Here is a 24,394-nt window from a genome sequence, read left to right as displayed (position 1 = left end):
AGGCTGAACTTTTGGTTCCTGAGAACCGCTCTTGACTTTTTTCAGGAGTCTGAGTGACACCAAGCAAAGCGGACAGAGGAAATCCTGCTTCTAAAAGTCGCTTGACCTGAGCTTCATAGCTGTCAAGCATGGCATGGTGACAGGACCTGTACAGTGAAGCTTGGAGGCATGACGTGGCAATGTTTCGTTTCACAAGTTTAGAGTGGGCGGTATCGTACGGCACAGGACAGCGCTTGTCCTGTGCTCTTCTCTCGTTGTCTTCGTCTTTTTGCGCGCTGTTTCCAATTTCCTCAGTCTATACAAGTGCCTTTTTATTCATAATATTTTGAAACAATTTCTCCGTTCTGAAAACATACATTAAGTTTGTAAGCTTTTAGAGCCGCCATCTGTTCGTGCAGTTCCACAAGCCTATCCAAGCGGGCTGTGATAGCCTGTTGTCCCTCAATGATCTTTCATGTGGGGTCTTCCTTGATCCCTGCAGACGACGGAAAAAATGTTTGCACGGTTCAAAGCGGTCACACCACTTCATTGTCACATTTCCATTATATAGCTATGAAACCAGCGCCACGCACCAATCACATAGCTGCTGTTGGAGATGTGTTTGTCCTTTGTCCCCTTCAGGAAATATTTATTGTTTCTTATTATCCAGCTTGCGTGCACCCCTGCATTTATTGCATTAACTATGCGGGCCATATCTAACTAGAGGAAGCATGCACAAATGATCATCACAAGTTGCTAATGAGAGAACTTGCACCTTAATAGTTATAAGCAGCACAAATTTCTACTCTGTTCCTTTTGACAGTGGAGATTTTTTTTTATGGACTCGAACACTTGTTTTAATCAAATGCTGCTACACGTCTATTCTGGTTCTACAGTAAGTGTTATGTTTGTATTGCTGCATGGTGTGGTCTGCATCTAGCAGCATTTAGGATTGCTACTCACTTTCTTGGCGTGACTTCGGATTGCCCGAGGAGTGGGCCAACATATCACCCACTTCTGGTTGGCCACTCGTGCTCGTGCTTGCTTCTTGGCTATCTAAATAGAAAAGCCAACAGCCTTGAGTACTGAAATATTTGCTGTTAGGAAATGCAGGCTCCGCCTGAAAAAATGCTCACTAAGACAGGACTGAGAGATTGCAGGAAGCTGTACCAACTAAGCTTGATTGCTCAACCAGCAACACCTGCACCTGGTGGCCACCACAGTGGTTTACTACCAACCAGGTTGAATGACCGAAAAGGTTGTGATTAGGTAATGTAATTATAACCTTACTGTCTTCCCAAACAGTGTTTTGGGAAGACAGTAAGGTACTGCTTGTCCATACAATGTGGGTCCCAGTCCAAATCACTTGGATAATCAGCTATCCGATTGATCATTCAAAACTGATAGTTACGGGGATTGTTTGAAGAGCAGTAATAAAGAGGAACATTAACCATGCAACTAATCGGCCCACGTCCTTAACTCACCAAGTGAGGGAACTGGCCTTGCTGAGCTCGGCCTGGCAGGAGTACCTTAAAAATTTGTATTTAAAGATTAGTTTGATCAAGAAAAGCAACAAGCATGACACGCACATGTTAGGCTGCAAATAATATTTTGAAAACATAATTCTAGGCAAACCATTAACGAAGAAAGATAGTGTTTAATCCAGGCTTGTGCAAACCTACCCGAGAGTAGCAGCGAGAAGGGCACACCCACAAACACCTCTTGAATCGGGGCAAGGCCAATATCAAAGGCGCCTGGGATGCCCTCCACCGACTCCACGTTGAGTAGCACCACTATTCTCTCCTCCATCTCGTGGGGCTGGTCGCCTACGCCGCCTCCAGTGGCACACTGACTTGTTTTCACGGTTGCACCTGCGTATTGTGTCAGTATTAAAGGGACACAGACACCTTCCCCAAATTATTTTTTTTTTTCATTTTTCTTGGGCGCTTTAATATGGTGTCGGAGGACTACCCAATTAATATTTTGCAACAGAGTAGCGTATTTTTTTAATAAAGCTTAAAGAGGCAACTGCTCGAAACCGAAACCCGCGCACGGAGATCGGAGAAGTGGAGAGAAGAATGTGGAGTGGCGGAAGTCACGTGGCTACAATCGACCGTGCGCTTTTTTTCCCTCTGCCTATAGCAGACGACATGCATTGGAGACATGCGTGGCGACGTAGCGGGAACTGTTTGCCGTGCGATTCTTTTGCAGTTATGTTTGTTCCGCTCGCTGTTCTGTACTCCAAGATGTGTTGTTTTGTACATTGAGGAGTTGGAGATGAGTGGTGACTGCCCGTGGTGAACTTCCACGATTGGCTCCGAAAAGAATACACTCAAGATGTTGCGTGAAGAGCTGGCTCACATGTCCTGCGTCCGAAAAAAATGGCATTGTGCGACAGAGTTTCCGAAAGATCAATGGGATCGGGACCAATGGCTGGCTCAATTCCTGTAGAACATGTACGGGCACCACGGAAAGCGGACGCTACCTGATTTATATGCTCCTTGCACTTTGCGGAAAGTGATTACATTGAGTTCACAGGTGTCAAAAAGAAAGTATTATACCACTTAATTCAGCGACGTGTCGTCCACAACATTTGTTTGTTTCTTCAGTGATAATTGTAAAAAAAAAAAAAAAAACAATGTACACATCCAAAAATGTCTGGAAAAAAGCTCCACTGGGGACCCCACTGAGCTACTGGGGCTTTTTTTTTTCCCCCAGTTTATTTAAAATAATTTATGGGGTATGAGCGGTACGATCATCAGAGTTCGGCAAATCGGTTAGCGGTTGGAACGGAAAGGGGAGAAGGGGAGGGGGTGCTGCTTGCTATGTATGTGCCTGAAAGGGGTGACAGTCTTGGATGTGGCCACCGGCGCGTCATCCCCTAGATGGTGTGACGGTTGCTAGCAGCGGTGGGCGCGGCACCGACCCTCGCCGAATCGAATGCGTTGATGTCGGAGTTGCCGAGCCTCCAGCCTTTCCTCAATTGCTCTCCACTCCTGGCATACCTGGTCCATGCCCCGGGCCGTGATGGATAGAAGCCATCTCAACCGGGAGGTAAGATAGTCCCATCTCGGCCTGGCATCAGTGTGGCATTCCACCATGGCCGAGCGGGCTAGCGAGATGGCGTGGAGCCCCAGGAACACGATGGACGGGAGCACCATGGATGAAGCCGTATCTGTCCCCTCAACGTCCAGGAATCTAAAGACGTGCCAGTCTATGGGAAAGTCCACGCCGAGATCCTTCCTCATCTCGTCCCAGAAGAGATAGGCGTTGGAGCACTCCACAAACACATGTGGAAGTGTCTCATTCGCGCCACATAAGTCGCAGTTGGTTGACCATGGCACAAGAAGCCCCCTGTCGTCCAGCCACACCTTGACCGGTAGTACCCCGAGGTGAAGCCGGACGAAGAAAGTCTTTGCTTGTCGCCGGGACTGGGAGCTTGCGGACCTGCTTGAAGAGTCCGGACGCACACTGAGGGGCTGGAACCGTCCTGTAGAGGGGCGCTGGGAGGAGGACCTACAGCGTATCCCAGTACAGTTTCTTGCGACTCGCCGTCATCAGATACTCCCAAGAGAAATGAACCAAAAAAAAAAAAACTCAATAAAACTGGCAATTTCGGTGTAGAAACGCAGACCTGCTCCCTTGATTGTACATCCCGTGGTGCTTGCCATCCACTTTCCAAGGTACGGAAGACCGAGGTGATGAAGGGCGCTAAAAAAAACAAACAAGGGCCACGCCTGTCTCTAAACAGCAGGAAGCGCTGCACATGTAGCTCGACTGTCACGTTCACCAGGCCCATACCTCCCGCTGTCAAGCTCAGAAAACGGTTGCTGCGCCGAGTCCTTTCCATGGACGACCTCCATATGAAACGCGCCCAGCCCCGGTGAATTTGGTTGGCAGTGAAGCTGGGACAGCAGGCAGCCTGAGCCCAATACAAAATGGCTGGGTACGATACGGCGTTGCGAACGTACGCCCTGGTAAAAAAGGATAGGCACCGGCCAAGCCAAGGAGACAGCTTGGGCTGGATGGCATTGGTTTTCTGACACCAGACCTCCACGCTTGGTCCAAGTTCTCTAATTGGAGCTCCACCGTACGATTACAGAGTTTCGCTCCTTGCAATTCCCGCGAATTCTGTTGGTTTCGTGGCCCATTGTCCGAGCCAGGCTCCAACGGACTTTTGTCGATTGATTGCCGCTCCCGAGACACGGCAGAAGAGCTCGACGTGCCCAAGAGCAACTTCGACCTGTATCAGGCTGATGTTGTCGGCGTAGACGACAAGCTTCGCCCGCTGCTCACCAAGTTGCAGCCCCCCTATAGCTTCATCTCTGTTGATGGCCTGGCACATGGGTTCGAGCTGCAGGGCGAACACAATTGGCGACAGCGGGCAGCCCTGTCTGACGGAGCGGCCTATCCCTATGGAGCTCCCTCTTTCGCCGTTGGCCAAGAGCCTCGTCGAAATGTTCCTGTAGCACAGCGCCACCCAGTCACACATGGTATCACCCACGCCGCATCCCCTCAACACAGCCTGGAGGAAGCAGTGGGCCACTGTCGAACGCTTGGCTGAGATCGAGCTGAAGGACAGCCAAGGGGTGGTGCCCTTCACCTGTTGCCTCCCTGACTATGCGCATTGCATGTAGGTTTCGTGCAATTGAGCGGCGTCGGAGTCCATACGCTTGATGTTTTCCAATCACGCCACCTAGAGCGAGATCCAGCCTTCTCGCTAAAAGTTTGGCCAATATTTTATAATTCGTGCAGAGAAGACTTATGGGCCTGTAGTCGGTCACTGCCTGGTTTGATTTTTTCGCCTTCTTTTTAGCTATCAGCACCGTTAAACTTTCTCTCATTGATGGGGGGAGTAGCTTGCACTCGAAGATATCTCGAAAAACCTCCACCAGGGTGGGGCAGAGCAGGTCCACATACTTTTTGTAGAATTCGGCGCCAATGCCGTCGGGTCCCGGCGCTTTGTTGCTGGAGATTTTCTGAATTGCTCGCCGGATTTCCGACTCTCTGATGGGTGCGCTAGTGATTTCCCTCAATTCCTCTGAGATGACTGGAAGTCCCCGGAGGAGCGTTGGATAAGAGCTGGAAACGCCTTCCTCTTTCCGGAAGAGATCCGAGTAGTGCCGCTCGAACGCCGCGGCAACCTCCTCTTGGCCGTTTGCGTGATGACCCTCGAGGCTGACGCTGGAGATGTGGTTGGCTTCGGCCCGTTTCCTCTCGAAAGTGCGAAAAATCTTCGTGGGCTGCGTCTCGCCCTCGAGATTCCGCTCTCGGCTCCTCACCTGCGCTTCCTTTAGCCTTTCCTTATGGAGTTCCAGGAGGCGCTTCTTGCAGTACTTCACGTCCTCGGCGAACACTCCGGGTCTTCGTTCCTCCTCCTCCAGGATAGCGCGGAGTGTGTTGGTGAGATCACGCTCCTCTTGCCTAGCCGCCGCTGCCTTGGCCCTTGGGAAGCACTCGGCGCGGTTACGAATCTCACCCTTAAGTTCCTCCCATGCGCAGGCATCCACGCGTCACCAAGATGTTCGAGACGCCGCCGCACTTCCGTAGAAAAGCCTTCATCGTCCAGAATGGCCATATTCGTTTTCCAGGGACCCCTTGGCCGTCGTCCACTGGGTGCGCCACCTTTGATCTCCGTAGTGACGAGGCCGTGGTCCGAGAACGGGACCATCTTGACATAGTACGAGCCGACACGGGGGATGGGATCACCGGAGACGTAAAGTCGGTCGAGCCTTGCGTGGGAGCCTCCATGCCATCCGGTGTACCTCGGCGCGAAGCCCGGGAACCTCGTTTTAACGTCAATCAGATTGTTGCCCCGAATGACATCACGAAGGGTGGCGGCGATGGAGTCCTTATTCGCATTGGTGGTTCTGTCGGAGGGAGCGAGAACACAGTTAAAATCACCCCCGAGCACGACGTCTCCGGGGTGTGCAATGCAGTGCTTAAAGTCTGGGAGGTCTCAGGGGGTCCGGGACCCCCCTCCAATTTCGGCGGGTGGTCTGAGACCCTCCGTTTCACCTATGTTCCCTCTGTCTTAGTCCTGTGCTTGGGGAACAGAGATAAACCCAGGCGAAAATTTCTAACTGGGACCAGTTGGCACCTCAACTGGTTTTAACTGGGACTAACTGGTACCAACTGGGAATGAACTGGGACCAATAGGAGTCCAACTGGGACCAGCTGGGGGGTCAACTGGTTTGAACCATTCCCAGTTGGGAGTCAACTGGTTTGACTCCCAGTTGGGAATGGAGTGAACTGGAACCAGTCAGGAAAGTAACTGGTTGGAGCGATTCCCAGTCGGACTTCAAATGCCTTTCCCGTTCCCAGACAAGTTGGGGGTGTATTGACTTTTGCTAATAAAGAAAACTAAAAACACTTACATTTTTAGATTTATACAAATAGGGAAATTTTTAGTTACTGGGTACATTTATATATTTATAAAAATAATATAAAAATTTTAATTAACGAAATAATTTTTTAATTGGAAAATATAATTAGTGACAAAATGTGTTCACCTAAATGAACATTTAATGCATCATTTTAAATCATTTATTTAAACACCTACAGTATTTTTTCTTTTAATAAGTAAATTTATTTTTTGGCCAATCAGAGCTAGCCGGTCGCCGTGGCACGCGGGTGCGGATTAGTGGTACGCGCTGTCGACAGATGGCGCTGCCTATGCTGACGCCGAGAGGCATCCAGTTTGATCAATGCGAAAATTCAGAGAAAGGGTGAGGAATGGATGAGTAATGTAAGTAAGAAAGATAGAAACGCTGCCAAGAAGTTTTGGGAGCACTTGAACTCACTCGGTGAAACAACGCAAGCTAGACAGAGGTTCATACTCTCGCATCAGGGAGATCAATTAGAGGGAGATGATGCGATACAATATATAGGAGCAGTGATGGAGGAGAAATTTCGGGAACGGTTACATCTGGAACATAGGAGAACCGAAGGAAGTAGCAGTCCAGTTTGTGACATCGCGGATTTCGGACAAAGAGAATGGGAAAAGGCGGAACGAAGAGTCCCTAGTGGCACATCGACAGGCACAGATGGTATCCCTATCAAGTTGGTGAAGAATTTGGGTCCTAAATCTAAGGCAAAACTAAGGGAGGTAGTGAGTACCATGATAACAGAAGGAAATATTCCAGAAGAATGGAGGCTTAGTAGGATGAGTATGATATATAAGGGAAAGGGAGATAAGTCTGATATTAGGAATTATCGTCCTATAACCGTGACACCGGTTATTTACAGGTTGGTAATGCAGATTATAAAGAACAGACTGGAGGAATGGGTAGATTGCGAGGGCATACTGGGCGGGTTACAGAACGGGTTTCGAAAACAAAGAAGGTTGGAGGACAATTTATTTTCTCTAACACAGTGTATAGAAATAGCGCAAAAAGAAAACAGACAGCTCTGGCTGGCATTTCTGGATATCAAGGGTGCCTATGACAATGTGAACCAAACAAACCTGTGGGACATAATGGAGAACTTAAACCTAGATGAAGGACTAACAGCACTATTAAGGAACATTTACAAAGATAACAAGGTGATTATAACATGGGAAGGAAAGGCGACAGGGAAAATAGAGATAAGACGAGGCCTTAGGCAGGGGTGCCCGTTATCGCCTTTGCTGTTTATGTTGTATCTGAGAGGATTGGAGGATAGACTAGAGAAGAGTGGGCTTGGGTTCAACCTTTCTTACAGTAAGCTAGGCCAAAAAATTCAGCAATCCTTACCGGGATTGATGTATGCGGATGATATTGTGCTAATGGCTAACAACAGGACAAAGTTGCAGGAATTAATGAGCATCTGTGGTAGGGAAGGAGAGGAATTAGGTTTTGAATTCAGTAGCGAAAAATCGGCAGTCATGATTTTTAACGAGGATGAAGTTGAGAGGCTGAAGATACAGAATATTACAGTTGAGAGAGCTAGTAAATACAAGTATCTAGGAGTATGGATATGTGATGGTGCAGAATATCTCAGAGACCATGAAAAGTATATAGTAGGTAAGGGCAACAGAAATGCAGCTGTAATGAAAAATAGAGCACTTTGGAATTACAACAGGTATGAGGTGGTGAGAGAGATTTGGAAAGGGGTCATGGTGCCTGGCTTGACTTTTGGAAACGCAGTGCTATGCATGAAATCCGAAGTGCATGCGAGACTAGAAATAAAACAGCGCGGAGTAGGTAGACTGGCTTTGGGGGCACATTGCAAAACGCCAAACCAGGGAGTACAAGGAGACATGGGATGGGCATCATTTGAGAGCAGGGAAGCGGTGAGCAAGGTAGAATTTGAGGATAGGTTGAGGCAAATGGACGGGGAGCAATGGGCACGAAAGGTTTTCAGCTATTTATACATGAAGAGTGTAGACACAAAGTGGAGACAGGAAATTAAGAGGAAAGTTTTTGGGCTATAGCGAAGATACGGAAGAGCAAGTCTCAGTTAAGAAGAAAGTTAAGGCCACAGAAAGAGATCGGTGGCTAGAGGGAATGCAGACAAAGACGGCTCTGGAAAGCTATAGATTAAACAAAACAGTTATTGCCAAAGAAAGCATTTATGACAATTCTAGGGGAAGCTCATTGCTGTTTGAGGCAAGAACGGGTGTTCTGCGAACCAGAACATACAGAGTGAAGTACCAGGAAATGGATACAGTGTGCACTGCTTGTGGAGAGGAGGACGAGACGGCTGAGCACTTGATACTCTACTGTAAAGGGCTTCACCCTATGCCTACCGAAGACAACATAGATTTAATATAGTCATTGGGTTTTAGAGACAGCGAAGGGAGAGTGGATTTCAAGACTGTAGAGATTACCAACCAAAGATTAAGTGAATGGTGGCGGAAATCGAGAGAAAACTAGTTATTTTCTTATTCACTGATGGCAAGGGGGCTTCATAGCCTCACTTTCTTTGCACTGCGGAGTGAATATAAATTTCACATTTAAATATTCTAAGCTTAAATGGTAAAACAAAATGGCTAGGTGGCGTAAGCTACCGCCCGATCCAAAGGGCTCAGCCGTATTCATCCATCCATCCATCCATCCAGAGTCGGACGGACGCGGTAGAGAAGGGTCGCCATCGCCCAGTGTTGTCAGAAGTAGGGACATGTCCCTACTCGTAGGGACATTCGCGGTTTTTTTTTTACGCTGTAGGGACGTAGGGACGGTTTTTGAGTTTTCGAGGAGTTTGTAGGGCCTTTGTGTGACAACCTTCGATTTTTTTTTTTTTTTTGTGGGGCGGGGGAGGGAGGTGGGATGGCGAGTGGCGCTTGTGCTCGCTCGAGTTACGGTAGTCCAAATGTTGGCCTCGGCTGAAGCGTTCTTTGAGGGGCCCGGCTGGCGAAGTCGCCTGTCGTCTTGATTATTGTCTTGTTTTGAGCCTATCGTCTTTATTTTATCTGCCTCGTGCGATGTGTTGTTGAGCTCAGCTGGGCGAATACCTCTGGCATCAGATTGCGCCAACCAACGAATTGTGGAGCGAACCGTCCCTGAATAAAAGCGGATAAGTCATTTTTCTCGACATATATCAATGTTGTCTTTTGTATGTTACATATGTCACTACCGCAAAAACTAAAAAAGCTGGCAAAAATAAATTCTCCGTCATCCACACTTGTAGAATGGTTTGGGAGCAAGTCGGGCCCTGCAACGGCAGGGCCCGGATTAATGTACGGGCTAAGGGGTCTGCAGCCGAGGGCCCCAGGCTGCCAGGGGGCTCCGTGCTAACCCCGGTAATTAAAAAAAAAAAAAAAATGTAGGGCTGGGCATTGATTAGAAGGTTTCACTCGATTAATCGGCACCCTTTAATCGATTAATTAATCGGTCTCGTTTATTTTTATGCATAACATTACAAAATTTGAGATTAATATATTTTGTTTCCCTTCGCTGAATATGTGATAAAAGGCGCAATATACAACTTGGATTATGAATCGGTCTCGATATGTATACTAAAGAACAACTCAGACACTCCCACTCGCAGATTATTAGTTCAGCTGCATGCGGCAAAAGAGCTTATTTGATATTCTCCAGCAGGAGCAGCCTTCTTTGATCGTTCACAATAGTCTCTGCTGCGCTGAAAGGACACTCGAATAGCGTTGAAGTGGCAGGGACACCTGTAATTTTCTGTACTTGTCTGGAGCTATAATTTTTGCCAGTACAGTTTACTTTAGGCTAAAATTTGACCTAAAGTTTGCCTTCATACAGGTGTACTCGCTTGTCCACGTATGCGTGGTGGAAGCGTTTAATTTTTACTTTATTTTGGTTCGTCAAAATTTTACTGATTAGGTTAAAAATTTTAGCCGCGATTAAAGCATTAATCGATTAATCTACAAAATCGATAATTGCCCAGCCCTAAAAAAAGGCAAGTTGGTTTTAATTCAAAACAACTCAGACCTCTGAAAGCCGCTTTCAGTGTCGTCGTCTCCCCCTCCCCTCCCCCCCCCCCCCCCCCCCGCTTTTCCCCTGTTCTTTTTTTTTTTTTGTATTGGTGAAAAGAGGGGTGCCATAAAATTCTCTTCCCTGTAGATGAGCTGGTGTTTGTGAGCCCATTGTAAAAGACTGTGCTAGAGCAACAAAATGTGTTGCCTCCCATCCTCCTTGTGGAAGGGAGCAAAGCTGTCGACGCTGGCGGTCCCGTTGAAGTATCTTCTAATTGAAGCCAGACGGAAGGACGGTCACGGAGTTCTCTATTGTACATGCTATGGTGCCCCTCGACGCGTTTTACGGACAATGGTGGGTTGGAAGGCAAGCGAGGGTTGCCGAAGGCTACACGAGCAACATACGCTACACATCATGTTTTGTTCATTTTTGGTCTTTTAGTGTACTTCTCTATGGAAAGTTTCCTCCGAAACGACAAGTTTCAAAACAAGCAAAAATAAATATCGGTGAACCTCCCGAAGCCATCCTTCCTAACCACTAACAGGCATTTCAAGGGGCTGGCTCTTGAGATGTCCTCCAAAAGTTTTTGAGAAGCAGTGACTACAAGCAACTGCTCTGCAGCCTGTGTCTAATCTGCCAGTACGAGACAACACTTTTCCTGCCATCGAGTGCTGCACCCTTTTACAAGCCTCTGAGGTATGTCTTATTTATCGTAGCTTGGAGTAGTACGTCCAAATGGCTAAAAAAAGCTCTTAATTACTGCAATTAGAAGAAACAAGGCCACTTCCAAAACTAATTGAAACATTTTCGTAGGAGGGGAGTTTAAAGATATATCCTCGATCTTCATGAGAAATGCCTGTGAATGTGTCTGAATGACAGTGGTTAATTGATAAATAATCACATTCAGTCTCAAATATTTATTTTATTTTTTTGAATGCAGATTTTTTTTTTAGTTTGGAACACAAGAGTTGCAGTTATTAGAAGAGGGTGAAGCGGTTTGAGCCCTAAATACTGAACCGAAATCTGGATTCCACAAAGCACGCGACAAAAGCGTGCAACCGGTGTGCTACAAACACCAAAACATCACTCACACAGCGATATCCCGAGCGGATCGCCATATTTAAAAAAAAAAAAAAAAAGGAAGCGCATTTGATTGACAGGTATGTTCACGTCTTGTTTCTCCGAGAAGGAGAGGGAACGGCCTCGCGTCTTCTCCGCCTTGAGGGATCGAAGCGAAGAGAGGAGGAAACGAGATATCTTTATGTCACGCGCCTCGCCGGCCTGGTTCAATCTCGACCTCTTTTTCCAAAAATACGGCCGTCCGTTCGAGATATCGCCTTACGAGTAGTGTTGTAGGGATTGTAGCGTCCCGCCTACAGCTCCTGCATTGTTTTTTGTTCTTTTAATCCAAATTTCGGTTCACAATTTCTTTAATCACCAAGATTGCTTTGCATGTTTGTGTTGCTTTACTGGTCAGGTCAATAAGCAATTAAAGGCTAGTTAGACAACCTCCAATCACTGTAATATACACTCTCAGAAAAAAAGGCTGTAGCCCTTACCCCCTTTGTCTCATATAATACACCCCAAAACTTCAATGTACAGCGCACTGACGTCGATCTGACGGCACTAACTTTCACGAGAGGCTTGATAGCCGTGTGCTACGACTTACCAATGTGTGGTACTACAATACCAATGTACGTGCTACTGACTACAAAAAAAAACGGTGTTTTTTCGGTCTGGCTGCAAAACCTCAGTGTTTTCTCTCTTTGATCTTTGACACATACTTTAGCTATTTCATAAGTTATATCGCAGCGTTATCAAGCCCCTCGTAAAAGTTGGGGCCGTTTGTTCGACTCTAATGCGCTGTACATCGAACTGAAGTTTTGGGGTGCATCATATGGGACCAAAGGGTGTAAGACGACACCTTTTTTTTTAGAGTGTAAACGTTATATTTTCAGGACAGTTTTCTAGTTGCGACTCGCGAAGCATGTATTTAGGGGCAACAAAATTTTTCTTCGTTGTAATGGGAATTTTGCGGGTATTCTTTCGGTTACTGTCGAATGCAATTTGTGCCCATGGAGTTATGCCACTCGAAATGAAGGCGGTCATCTGTGCCATCTCTGTAGCATCATGATGAATTTATGCAAGCCGGCAGAGACACTTACTGCGTAAATAAGGTTGTAAACCTGGTAAAACAAGTCCATAGGAACACGCAGTCATCATTTTCAACTTTTCAACGGAGGTTTACGAGGCCCTCCTCAATGTGCGCGACACTTCTTAACATATCCCCCAATTGTTCATTGCTGTTGCGTTTTGTACCTCATAGTGGTTGATTGAGTATTTACAAAACAGCCTTTAATGCACAATCGCATCTGCTTCATTTTCACCCAGTGAAACACCAATTTTCTGATCATCAAGTCTACCGATAAAAAAAAAGCCTTCTAAGATGTATCATAAAATGAACGATATTTGTATATCATATAAGGTGGTGAAATATACATGATGCCGTCATTGTTGTTACCACCATCCACCATCTTTATCATAGTCGGTATTATCACCATTATTAGGGGCCTCATAAGCAGCCTTAGCCCAGGGTTCTAAATCCGGCCATGCGGAAAGGGGAACGTTAAACGTATGTCACATTGATTAGCAAGACGTTAAACTTTTTAAATATTTGTTCTTTCTGGATTTGTTCCTAACCATCTCTTGGGAAATATCTACCGGCGTCAATTGCTCCACTGACTCCTCAACATGATGGATCCGGGTGAGGGTTCCTCGTCAACATCGAAGTCAAGAAAGCAAAGATTTCGTGATGCATGGATTGAGCAGCCGGAATTTCAGGGCTGGTTGGCTGCAGTCCCTGGGGATCCGTTCAGGGCGTTCTGCAAAGTTTGCAGCGCTAGTATGGTCGCTGGCAGTAGCGAGCTTAAAAAGCACGCTGAAAGGCAAGGCCACAAGAAAGCCATGTTAGGCCTCCAGAAACAACACCTCCTAACAGGGTTCATCCAGAAAAAGCCAAAAGACTCCATGGATGACAAGGTGAAGATGGCAGAGATCAAGCTTTCTGCGTTTATCACGGAACACTCCCTGTCATTCAAAGCGATGGACCACATGGGCGAGCTCGTGAAAACGGTGTTTCCTGATTCTAAAATCGCAGAACAGGTGAGACTTCACAAGACGAAATGCACATCAATTGTAAAAAATGTGCTAGCAAAGGCAGAAGTGCAGAGCCTTTCCGCCATACTAAGAGAAACGCGGTTTTCTCTTTTCGTCGATGAGGGCACGGATGTCTCGAGCACAAAGCTCCTCTGCTGCGTCGTACGTTATTATTGCGATGCTGTAGATGATGTCATCACGCAGCTGCTTGAAGTTATTCCCCTCGACGCCACGAGTTGCTCCGCAGAGTCCCTCGCAACTGCTGTTGAGCAGTGCTTAAACCACAAGGAGATTCTAATGAAAAACATTATCGCACTGGCTTGCGATAACGCTAGCGTGATGGTCGGCGAACACAACTCTTTGATGACCCGACTGCGCGCGAACGCGGACAGAAGCTTTGTGACCATCAGGTGCATCTGCCACTCTTTACACATCGCTGCCAGCAAAGCTGCCATGAAGCTACCGCGGAATCTTGAAGATCTGCTGAAGAATGTCGCGAGTTACTTCGGGCATAGTTGCAAGCGTCAAGCTCAGCTTGCTGATCTGCAGGAATACCTTAAAACAGAGAAGCACAGAATCCTAAGGCCCAGCGAAATGCGGTGGCTGGCACTGCAAAAATGCGTCGAGCGCGTCCTTCAGGAATGGGACACATTGAAGTTGCTTTTCTTGCAAGCGTCTGTAGAGGACAGAGTTGCAGCTGCAGGGCAGATCTTGGCCGAAATGAACCCAATTAATGAGGCGTATTTGAAGTTCATGGCCTACGTCTTGGGATTTTTCAACAAAATGAACGCTCTGTTTCAGAGCAAAGAGAACGTCATTGCTGTTATGCAGCAAGAAAGCCTGAGGCTCATTCGATGCCTCTGCCAAAATTTCATGCGACCGGAAGCAATTCAAGATGTCGAGAAGCTCAACCCCATGGATCCGCGTTCTCTTCTTCCGCTGGAGGAAGTATATCTCGGAGAGAGCTGCCAAGAGCTTCTTCAAAGCATGGAAGGGGGGAGCTCGGATATCAAGCACGTGAGGCTGCGGTGTCTGGAGTTCTACCAGACGGCTGTCTTCGAGGTGAAGAAAAGGCTCCCAGTTTCCGGACCATTCTACCACGAGGTACAATTCGTCCAACCCAGCACAGCATTGAGCTACGAAGCTCGTAAACAGCTGCCCGTGCTGCCAGTCCTGCAAAGGCGGTACACACACTTGTTGCCACGCGCCGATGCTCTGCAAGGGGAATGGCGAATGCTGCCTTCTTTTTTCACTGAATCCGAGAAGGCACTTCTGCGAGAAAAGCCCGCCGCTTCATTCTGGGGCGAAATGTCCAAGCTAAAAAAACTTCGAAGGCAAGCCCGAATTCGAAAACATCGCTTGCCTGGCAAAGTTGGTGCTAACACTGCCGCACTCCAATGCTGAAACGGAAAGAATATTTTCCCTACTGACAGACGTGAAGACGAGGAAAAGAAACCGCCTTGCTCCGGACAGCATCAACGCAGTGCTTGTCGTGAAATCTGGCATGACTGCAAGGTCAGAGACATGCACTAATTTCAAGGTGGAAAAGAAGCACATGAAGTTGTTCACCAGCGAAATTTATAAGGCGTAACGCAAGCAGACCAACTCGTCATCAAAACTTTATTCTCCCATCTCATGAAACAACCTTTCAAATTTTATTGTAGACGGTGGCGACACTATTTCGCGTATCATTGTCCTCAGCTTTTCCAAAGGGTGCTATATTGTGTTACGACTGGCAAGCCATTTTAATCCTTTGTGTATGCGTGCATAAACTGTAAATATAATCATGTCCGTCATGTACTTTTTTATTGGTGTTTCCCGACATTTCGTTTTTCCCTTTTACTGGTTATATACTCGTCAATCTGTGCTTTGTTGTTATACAGTGTTATGCTCTTCGCCTTCCTGAACTGTCTATAAGGGCGAAATAATTAAATAGTTAAAGAAGCATGTTTGTTAACGAAGGGACCTTATAACGTGACTGTTCTTAAAAATGCTATTCACGTTTTAGTGACTGTGGCATGTTATGCAATAAACACAAAATTCTTTGTTATACTGAATACCTGGATTGACTTCTATTTTTTTTGTCCTTTTACATACTCTAAACGACTTAATTTTCGCGAAAACAATTCGCAAAAAATAAATCGGGCGAACGATTCCGGTAAAATGTAAACAAAATGAAATCTATATTGAGATCCCACCGCGTCGCAAAAATTAGAACCCGCGAATTATTCCAAAACTCCAGCTTTGACCTAAATACAAAATTCAATCGCGTGTTTGTAAAAAAAAAAAAAAAGAAAAGGGAAAAGCTAACTAATCAGTTGCAACGCGCTCACGGAGAGGTGCAGAAGGCAGGCTCGCTCAAATAAGCAAAATAAATAAAATACGGCTTTTTTTTCACCTGTAGGGACAACCATAGGGACATTTGGACACTCGGGTAGGGACACAGAGGGACTTTTTGGCCTGCACGTGGGGACTTTCGGGTTCGGCAATCTGACAACACTGCGCATCGCCCAAGTTGGCGTCGTTATGAAAATGTCAAAACTACAGCTGCGCTTCTTTGGACCTAACTGTACATACACCATAGTGGCGGCGGTGTACTTCGATGATGGAAAAATGCAGTTCAGCGATCGGAGGGCACCCAGGAAAGATCGGACGCACATAGACCGTACGGAAGAAAACGCCGCGGAGAGCACAATGGCGAAAATGGCGGGAGGTCTACCTCAAAATGTTCGACTGTTGTGACAGAGATTGCAAGACGGGGGAGGCTACTGCATCCTATCAGGACTTCACCTGCGCAGCGCGGGATCACGGGTGAGCACGTTTCTTCACGCGATGGGGAGAGAAGCTGAGGACGTCTTCATTAACAGACGCCAGCGGCCGATCTTCCTTCATCTCACGAATACTACCTCTGAAAAAGCGATTCAACCGTCGCAAGCAAGTGGCTAAACCCGGAGCGTGTACGTCACCGAACCTATTATTTAGTTCCATTCCCCAAGTTTTTGACAATAAAGCCTTGTCAACCTTCCATTTTGTGCCGTGTTTCATTGTTGCTGGAGTTGTACCAGCGGTAACTGGAACCAACTCCAACTGGGACCAGTTGTAACTGGGACCAGTTGTAACTGGGACCAATTCCAGCTGGGACCATCTCCAACTGGGACCATCTCCAACTGGGACCAGGTGTAACTGGGACCAATTGATCTCAGTTGAAAATTTTCGCCTGGAAAAAGCTCTGGATAAATTGAAAGGATACATAGCTGTAGAAAGAAGCTGTAGAAGTGTCCGTTTAACATTATCGAAGAAGCGCACAAATAAAGCCCTCCCCCCCTCCCTTTTCCGGGGGCCTCTAGCTGTGCTCGAGATAGGGGGACCCCCCCCCCCCCCCCCCCCCCACCCCCCAGACCGGAGGCAGACTTTAAGCCCTGGTCCAATGTGCCCCTCAGCGTCTCAAAGAAGGCCCGGCGCTCTCTTGGGTTGTTGGAAGCGTACACAGAGACGAATCTGATTAGGCGATCGCCGACCAGGCAGTCCGCTGTGGCGGCGCGCCCGTCGTCGCTCAAGTCCCGTGCCACCACTATGACGTCTTTGCGCTTTCGGACAAAGACCGCGATGCCGCCAGAGAACCTTGTGGTGAGCGTGTGCACACAGAAAAGGTCATGCCCAAAAACCCCAACAAAGAATTTGGCCATCTTTGGTGTGGATAACATAGTTTCCTGAATGAAGGCAATGTCGATCTTCTCTTCGTTGAGGAGGTCAAGAAGCCATTGCTTCCTCTTCCAAGCAACAAGGCTGACCGTGTTTAGTGTGCCAACTTTAAAATTTTCCGCGGTGATCGCTTGGTGCATGATGGAGGCGGAAAGGAGGTCAGCGCGATTCGGGGAGCGGGTCCTCCGCAGTTCTGGGGAGGGTGACGGGGCCAGCTGGGAGATCCGGTTGACGCGGTTGGTGAGAGGGGTCTTCATTTTACTTCCTCTCAGCTTCATCCCGCTCCTGCCGTTTGACTCATCGTCCGAGGACTGGAGCGCTTTTTTGTTGTTTTTCCTTTTTGCAAAACTCACCGTTTGCCACGGCGGAGTGTCCTCTGTCTCCCCGCCCTTGGCAGCGGATTCCGTGCTTTCGCTCTCGACGGCTTCGGGAACGGAGAGGTCCGGCTCCCCGCTCGTCGCCTCTGGTGCAATGGCGTCGGGAGTTGGGAAGGCTGTCGCCTCTTCGGCTGTTGCTGGCAGCGCTGGTTCGCCGCTCATACCGCCATGACTGCTCGGCTCGACTGCGCGATCTCCTCCATGTCCGCGTTGTCGAGCTGCTCCTCCACGTGCTCGGGGGCCCTGGCACGGCCGGTCATAGCGGCGTACGACCTTGGGCACTGCGCGGCTTCGTGGCCGAAAGCACGACACACACTGCACCATGGGGCCGTGCACTGGCGCCTCATGTGCCCGACCCTCTTGCAGCGCAGGCACAGGGGAGGCCTCTCCGGCACGGAAAACAGGACTTGCGTCCCGTCGATGCTCCCCTGATGAGAAAGCGAGTCGAGAGCGACGCCGTTTCCGAGGATCAGGGTGACGCTCCTCGTCGTGGTCTCCAGGTTGCCGAAGCCTTCCCGTCTCCGCATTTCTCGCTGCACGGCTTTCACGCGGCCAGACCCCGAGCCCCGCAGGGGGCGCCTGCACCTTAGGTGCTAGGTGCTTGGTGAGTAGCGTCACCACGGACCCCAGCCACGTGGGCCACCATACCCGCACGCAGGGGGCACCTACTTTAGTAGGTGCTTGGTGAGTGGCGTCACTACGAACCCCGAGCCATGTGGGTTCGCCCACCCACGTCTGGCTGTGCGTGGCGTACCCGTGTCCGGGGAAAAGGGGACCCTGGTGGTTGAGCTGAGCCCGGGGTATGTTTGGACCCTTCGGGGCCCCCCGGGCGAGGCAATACACCGCTTCGACCCCTGCTTCTTGTAGACGGGTGTCCTGGCTTGGCCCGACCAGGATGATTCAGTCAGTCGCCTTTTCTACCCTCTTCTTCCCTCTTTCACTTTTCCTTCCACCTCTTTCTCTTTTCTTCTACACTCTCTTTCTTCCTTTTTCACCTTCTTAGGCGGCAAGGGCTAACCTTGAGTGGAAACAGGTCCTGTCCCTGCATCCACACTCGGTTATAGTGCCCGGGCAGCACTGGTAGAGTAATTGTGTCAGCCAAGCCTTTCTTGCTATGGCACATTACCTACCCCCTTGTTGGGCTCCGTGGTGGGCGGTGCACCCGGGCACTGAATCTCCTCCCATCTCTCATGGGTTCCAAAGCTAAACCTCCCTCTGATCGGGCCCTGAAAAGGGTCCGCACCGAAGCCCCTCTGAAAGAAACGACCTCATCTCCCCCTACATTCCCCAAATTTTTGGTTATTCACTCTGAAGACGATACACCACTCTCCAAGATGTCCCCCTTTCTTGTTGCGAAAGTGCTAGAAAGTGTGGTCGGAAAGAACTTCAAAGCCAAAAAGATGCCCTCAGGTGACCTTCTCGTAGAAATTGAATCCAGACAGCAGAGTACAGCACTCCTTGCTTTGGATTCTGTGTCTGATCATAGAGTGACTGTTTCACCCCATCGTACACTTAATACTATTCAGGGCGTTATCTCCGAAGATGACCTGATTGAGGCCTCTGACACTGAGATACTTGAAGGGCTCTCTGAACAAGGAGTTGTAGCTGCGAGGCGCATCTCCATGCGTCGGGACGGTCAAGAGCGAAAAACTAAACACATAGTGTTAACCTTTGAATCTACCACACTTCCCGAGGCTGTTAGGGCTGGCTACCTCCACTGCAGGGTTAGGCCCTATGTGCCTAATCCTCGAAGATGTTTTAAATGCCAGAAGTTTGGCCACGGCTCAGAGCTGCCGTGGTAAGGCCACTTGTGCCAAGTGTGGGAAAAATGACCATTCTGCTGACTCCTGCTCCAACGAAGCCCATTGTGTCAACTGTAGTGATCCCCACCCAGCGTATTCTCGCTCATGCAAGACATGGAAAGAAGAGAAAGAGGTGCTTAACTTGAAGGTCAAAGAAAACCTCTCTTACCCGGAAGCGCGCCGTCGCTTTGCGTTCTTGCGCAAAGGCGGCTATGCGCAGGTGGTGCAGCGGGGACCTGCACCACTGAAGGTTGCAGTGGCAACCCAGACGTCCTTTCTGGACTATGGGAAGCCACGGCAGTCCCCCACGCCCCAGCTGAAGATTCAGCTTCCGGGGCATGCAATCTCGGCTGGACGGTCTTCGGACCCTCCCAGCCAGAGTGCGAACCCTCACACTCCAACAGGGCAACAGCCTGTATCTTCTCGGGCTGTTTCCCAAACCCAGGATGGGTCGGTGGCTGCCGCAACCGTCCCTCCTCTGCGGTCTCCTTCCAGGGAGAAGGGTCGACACTCTCGCCCACACTCCCTGGAGAGAGCATCATCGAGGGAGCGGCATGGCTCTCGTGCCGCACCTACAGCGCCTAAGGGACAGGAACGGGTGGACTTGGGCGACGCTTCGCCCAGCACCTCCTCTGCCCCTTTGGCTGGGTCTGGTCGCGGGCGGCGCATGGCGCCCCGTTCCCCGAACCCGAAGAAACCTGCAGAAAAAGGCTTGCCTCAGGAAACTGAGGCCATGGATGAGTGTGAAGTCTCCACTCCTGCGTCTGACCAAGACGACATGGAGTGGCAGACTACTAAGAGTAAGCACAAGAGCAAAAAACCGGTGATCCCACCAACGTGACGTTGTACATTCTTTATTGCCCTGCGCGGCAGAGTTGACATTTTTACTTTTACTTGTACCTTACTACTTTTACTGATTTACTAATTTTTAACTTAGTTTTAGAATAATGGCTAAATTTACTTTGATGCAGTGGAATTGCCGCGGCCTTTTAAGAAATATTGACAATGTTAACTTTTTTATGGACAACCTCCGTCCTATAGCTCTCTCTTTACAAGAGACGCACCTTAATGATCATCATGTGTCTATTTTACGTCGTCACCAAGTTTTTAGAAAAGATCGTTCCACATCAAACTCATCTGGTGGAGTAGCAGTAATCGTCCAAAGTGGAGTTGCTTGTTCTCAGATTCCTCTTTCTACACCTTTAGAGGCTGTAGCTGTGCGTCTCCTCTTGGACCGCTTCATCACCATTGTTTCCATCTATATTCCACCAAATGTTCCACTGCATATTCATGATCTTCATGATTTAATTACTCAGCTCCCTCACCCCTTTTTACTTTTAGGAGATTTTAATGCCCACCATCCCTTGTGGGGTGGCACACGCCAGGACTCGCGTGGTGGGGTCATTGAACGGTTTTTACTGTCATCTAGTCTCTGTCTTTTGAACAGCAAAGAGCCTACCTTTTTTAGCGCAGCTCACAACTCATTTACATCCATTGATCTTTCCATTTCATCTCCATCCTTGGTGTCTTGTTTCGCATGGAGCGTTTTAAATAATCCTTTTGGTAGCGACCACTTTCCGGTTGCTCTGGAAAGCGTGAAATCGATTCCCAGTCTTATGAAACGGACTCCACGTTGGAAGCTAGAAAAAGCAGACTGGGCTCTTTTTAGCCAAAAATCCAAGCTTGTTCCCTCAATGTTTTCTTCATTAACTCATGACGATGCCACAGCCTGCATCACAAAGCATATAACTGGTGCTGCTCTTTGCTCCATCCCTCAAACTTCTTCGAACATCCCCAAGAAATGTAAGCCATGGTGGAATGAGGAATGTTCCACCACAAAGAATACCGACATCTGTGAACTTAATGGAATTCAAGAGACGCAGAGCTTGTGCCCGCTGGACTCGGAAGCAGGCTAAAGGAAAATCTTGGCGAGGTTACTTGTCCTCCATCAGCAGCTATGTTCCAGCAAAGGAAGTGTGGGACCGACTTCACAAGGTCGAGGGGAAATACCGTTGGTTTACGATCCCCCTTTTTCCTTCTTCTGGAGCGTCATTGTTAGACCAGGCTAACGTGTTGGGCACTCACTTCGCTGCTGTTTCAAGCTCCGCACATTACTCTCCAGCATTCCTGAAGCGTAAGGCAAACATGGAAAAGACGAGGCTCTGCTTCACAGGGGGAGCGTCTGCACCTTACAATCAGCCATTTACAATGGTTGAGCTCGAAGTGGCTCTCAACTCCCGCAAGAATTCTGCCCCCGGTCCCGATAGAATTCACTATGACATGATCCGGCACTTATCTAGAGAGTCACTTAGTGCCCTTCTCACATACTTCAATGGCCTGTGGTGTAATGCCTACTTCCCTGTTGAATGGAAGCGGGCTGAAGTTATACCGCTGTTGAAACCTGGCAAAGACCCCTCCCTTCCCTCAAGTTACAGACCAATAGCATTGTCAAGTTGTCTGGGGAAAAGCTTTGAAAGATTAATTAACAGACGTCTTATTTATTTTCTTGAGCAACATAAAATCTTGGATATTAATCAGTGTGGCTGTCGTCCTGAGCGCTCTACAACAGACCACTTCGTGCGGCTGGAGACCTTTGTGCGGGAGGCATTTGTCAACAGGCAGCATTGTGTATCTGTTTTCTTTAATTTAGACAAGGCCTATGACACCACTTGGAAGTATGACATCTTGCACGACCTTTTTATGTACGGAATACGCGGTAGAATGCTTCAGTGTATAAAGAGCTTTTTGTGTAAACGCACTTTTCGAGTTCGGTTGGGAACAAATTTATCAGACTGGTTTGTTCAAGAGAACGGTGTTCCTCAGGGTGGAGTCCTAAGCGTCACACTCTTTGCAATAAAAATCAACTCTTTTAGCAAAGTCATTCCTCCTTCAGTATCTTACTCGCTAGATGTCGATGACATTCAGATATCTGTAGCGTCATGTAATATGTCTAGGTGTGAGCGGCAGCTACAACTGGCCATAAATAAAATGACTACATGGGCTGATGAGAATGGTTTTAGGTTCTCTCCGGATAAAATCTGTTTGTGTTCCTTTTTCTTTAAGGCGTGGCCTCTGTTTAGATCCTACACTTCTGTTAAATAGAAACAACATTGCTGTCAAAACGGAGCACAAGTTTCTAAGAGTTACTTTCGACCGTAAACTTTCCTTTGTTTCGCACCTCAAACAACTCAAGCAAAAAACTCTGCAGGCATCGAACATACTCAAAGTTCTTTCGCACAAGTCGTGGGGCTCGGATAGGAAATGTCTCCTTCGTCTATATTCGTCGCTCATTCGATCCCGCCTTGACTATGGCTCAATTGTCTATGCCTCTGCGAGACCGTCTGCTTTAAAAATGCTCGATCCAGTACATCACCTTGGGCTGCGTTTGGCATCTGGTGCTTTTCGCACCTCCCCTGTGCTTAGCTTGTATGTTGACTGTCTTGAAATGTCGCTTGAAAAAAGGCGACAGCTACTTAGCCTCAACTATGTTTACAAAATTTTGTCGGACCCCAGCTCCCCCACTTATAGTTGTATTAAAAACTCTAGGTTTTCTCGCCTCTTTAACCATAAGCCAACTGTTGTGCGGCCCTTGAGCTTTCGTGTCGAGAGTCTTCGCTCCTCCCTCAATCTGACTCTTGATTTTAACCTCTTAAATAGTTCATACCATACTGCCCCATGGAATGTCAAACCCAATTTTTGTGACTGGTGCTTCACAAAATTCAGGAAGCAAAGAGTCTCACCTTTAATTTTACAACAGGAATTCTTTGCATTGGAGGAAAAATACAAAGATTATAATCATTATTACACTGATGGTGCAAAGTCGTCAATGTATGTTGGTGCGGCTGTATACTCTTCTCGTTTTTCCAAAGTCGCTCGTCTAAATACTCTTGCCAGTATTTTTACTGCCGAGCTGTATGGGGTCATGATGGCGCTTGACCATATAGTTCAGAGTACAATAAAGAAAGCCATCATCTTTGTAGATTCTCAGAGTGTTGTTCGGGCTGTATGTTCTGTTTTATTAACAAAGAATCGGCTGACCCGGACTGTGCGTGTTAAGGTACAGCAGGGCCTACAGGATGGTCACGACATTAGGTTTTGCTGGATTCCTAGCCATGTGGGCATTGCAGGCAACGAGGCTGCAGATAAACTGGCCGTCTCTTCGCAAAATCTTCCCGTGTCACATGTCCGCATCCCCCACCAAGACTTAAAAATGCCTATAAGACTTGGAGTCTTCCAATCGTGGCAGTCTGAGTGGGATATAGAGGTTAACAATAAGCTTCACACCATCAAGCCAGACCTTGGTACCCTGGGAAACATCTTACAATAAAAATAGATTCCACGAGGTCCTCATACGCCGCCTGAGAATCGGCCACACCTACCTCACCCATAGCTACCTGCTTACTAGTGAAGAACCTCCAGCCTGTGAGCGCTGCGGTGAACCTCTGACTGTTCTTCATATTTTATTTCTTTGTCCTGGTCTTCGGCAGCAGCATAAATTCTTTTTTCCTGATCTTTTCAAGTATCACATTCCATTCCACCCTGCCTTGCTGCTTGGTGAGCGGCCACTAATCTCATTACGTCTTTTCGATTTCCTTGAAAATACCGGATTTTTAAACAAACTTTAGAACTATTCTGCTCCCCATAGTTTAATTCTACTCACCCTTTTTTACTGACTCACCTTGTTTGGCGCAGTATGGCCATTGATGCTCTTGCGCCATTAAAACCGCAAACAACAACAACACGCGGCCAAACGGCTGCACCAGTTTCCGGACAACGTCGTCCGGTGTCGGGATGGGGACCCAGTGCACCTTGCCCGTCAGCTCTCTGACGCTTCAGTCGATGATGAGACAGCGCTTTCCCTTGACGGTGAGCTCCGCCTTCACAGCCGGCAGGTCCCGGGCCTCTGCGTTGTGGAGGGTCACCATCAACACGTAGTTGAATTGCAGTGGCCCCAGGCCCACGGCAGACTCCAAGTTTACCGCACTTCTCAGGGGGTCGCCGAAGTCCTCGA

The 24,394-nt window shown here is 48.1% G+C and overlaps 1 non-coding gene and 1 pseudogene across 1 annotated transcript; one reads left to right on the top strand and one right to left on the bottom strand.

Moving 5' to 3' along the window:
- Nucleotides 1–311: 311 nt before the first annotated feature.
- On the bottom strand, nucleotides 312–4,471 carry LOC120839319 (annotated as a pseudogene).
- Nucleotides 4,472–13,097: 8,626 nt separating this feature from the next.
- LOC115325900 lies at nucleotides 13,098–15,488 on the top strand. Its single transcript, XR_005715311.3, has one exon. It is a non-coding gene; the product is annotated as an uncharacterized LOC115325900 (transcript).
- Nucleotides 15,489–24,394: the final 8,906 nt, after the last annotated feature.

This window comes from Ixodes scapularis, unplaced genomic scaffold (assembly GCF_016920785.2).
Source record: "Ixodes scapularis isolate PalLabHiFi unplaced genomic scaffold, ASM1692078v2 PGA_scaffold1__304_contigs__length_218370807, whole genome shotgun sequence".
Classification (NCBI taxonomy): Eukaryota; Metazoa; Arthropoda; class Arachnida; order Ixodida; family Ixodidae; genus Ixodes; species Ixodes scapularis.
Note: the sequence above shows the minus strand (reverse complement) of the source record. Positions and strands in the feature narration are given on the sequence as shown.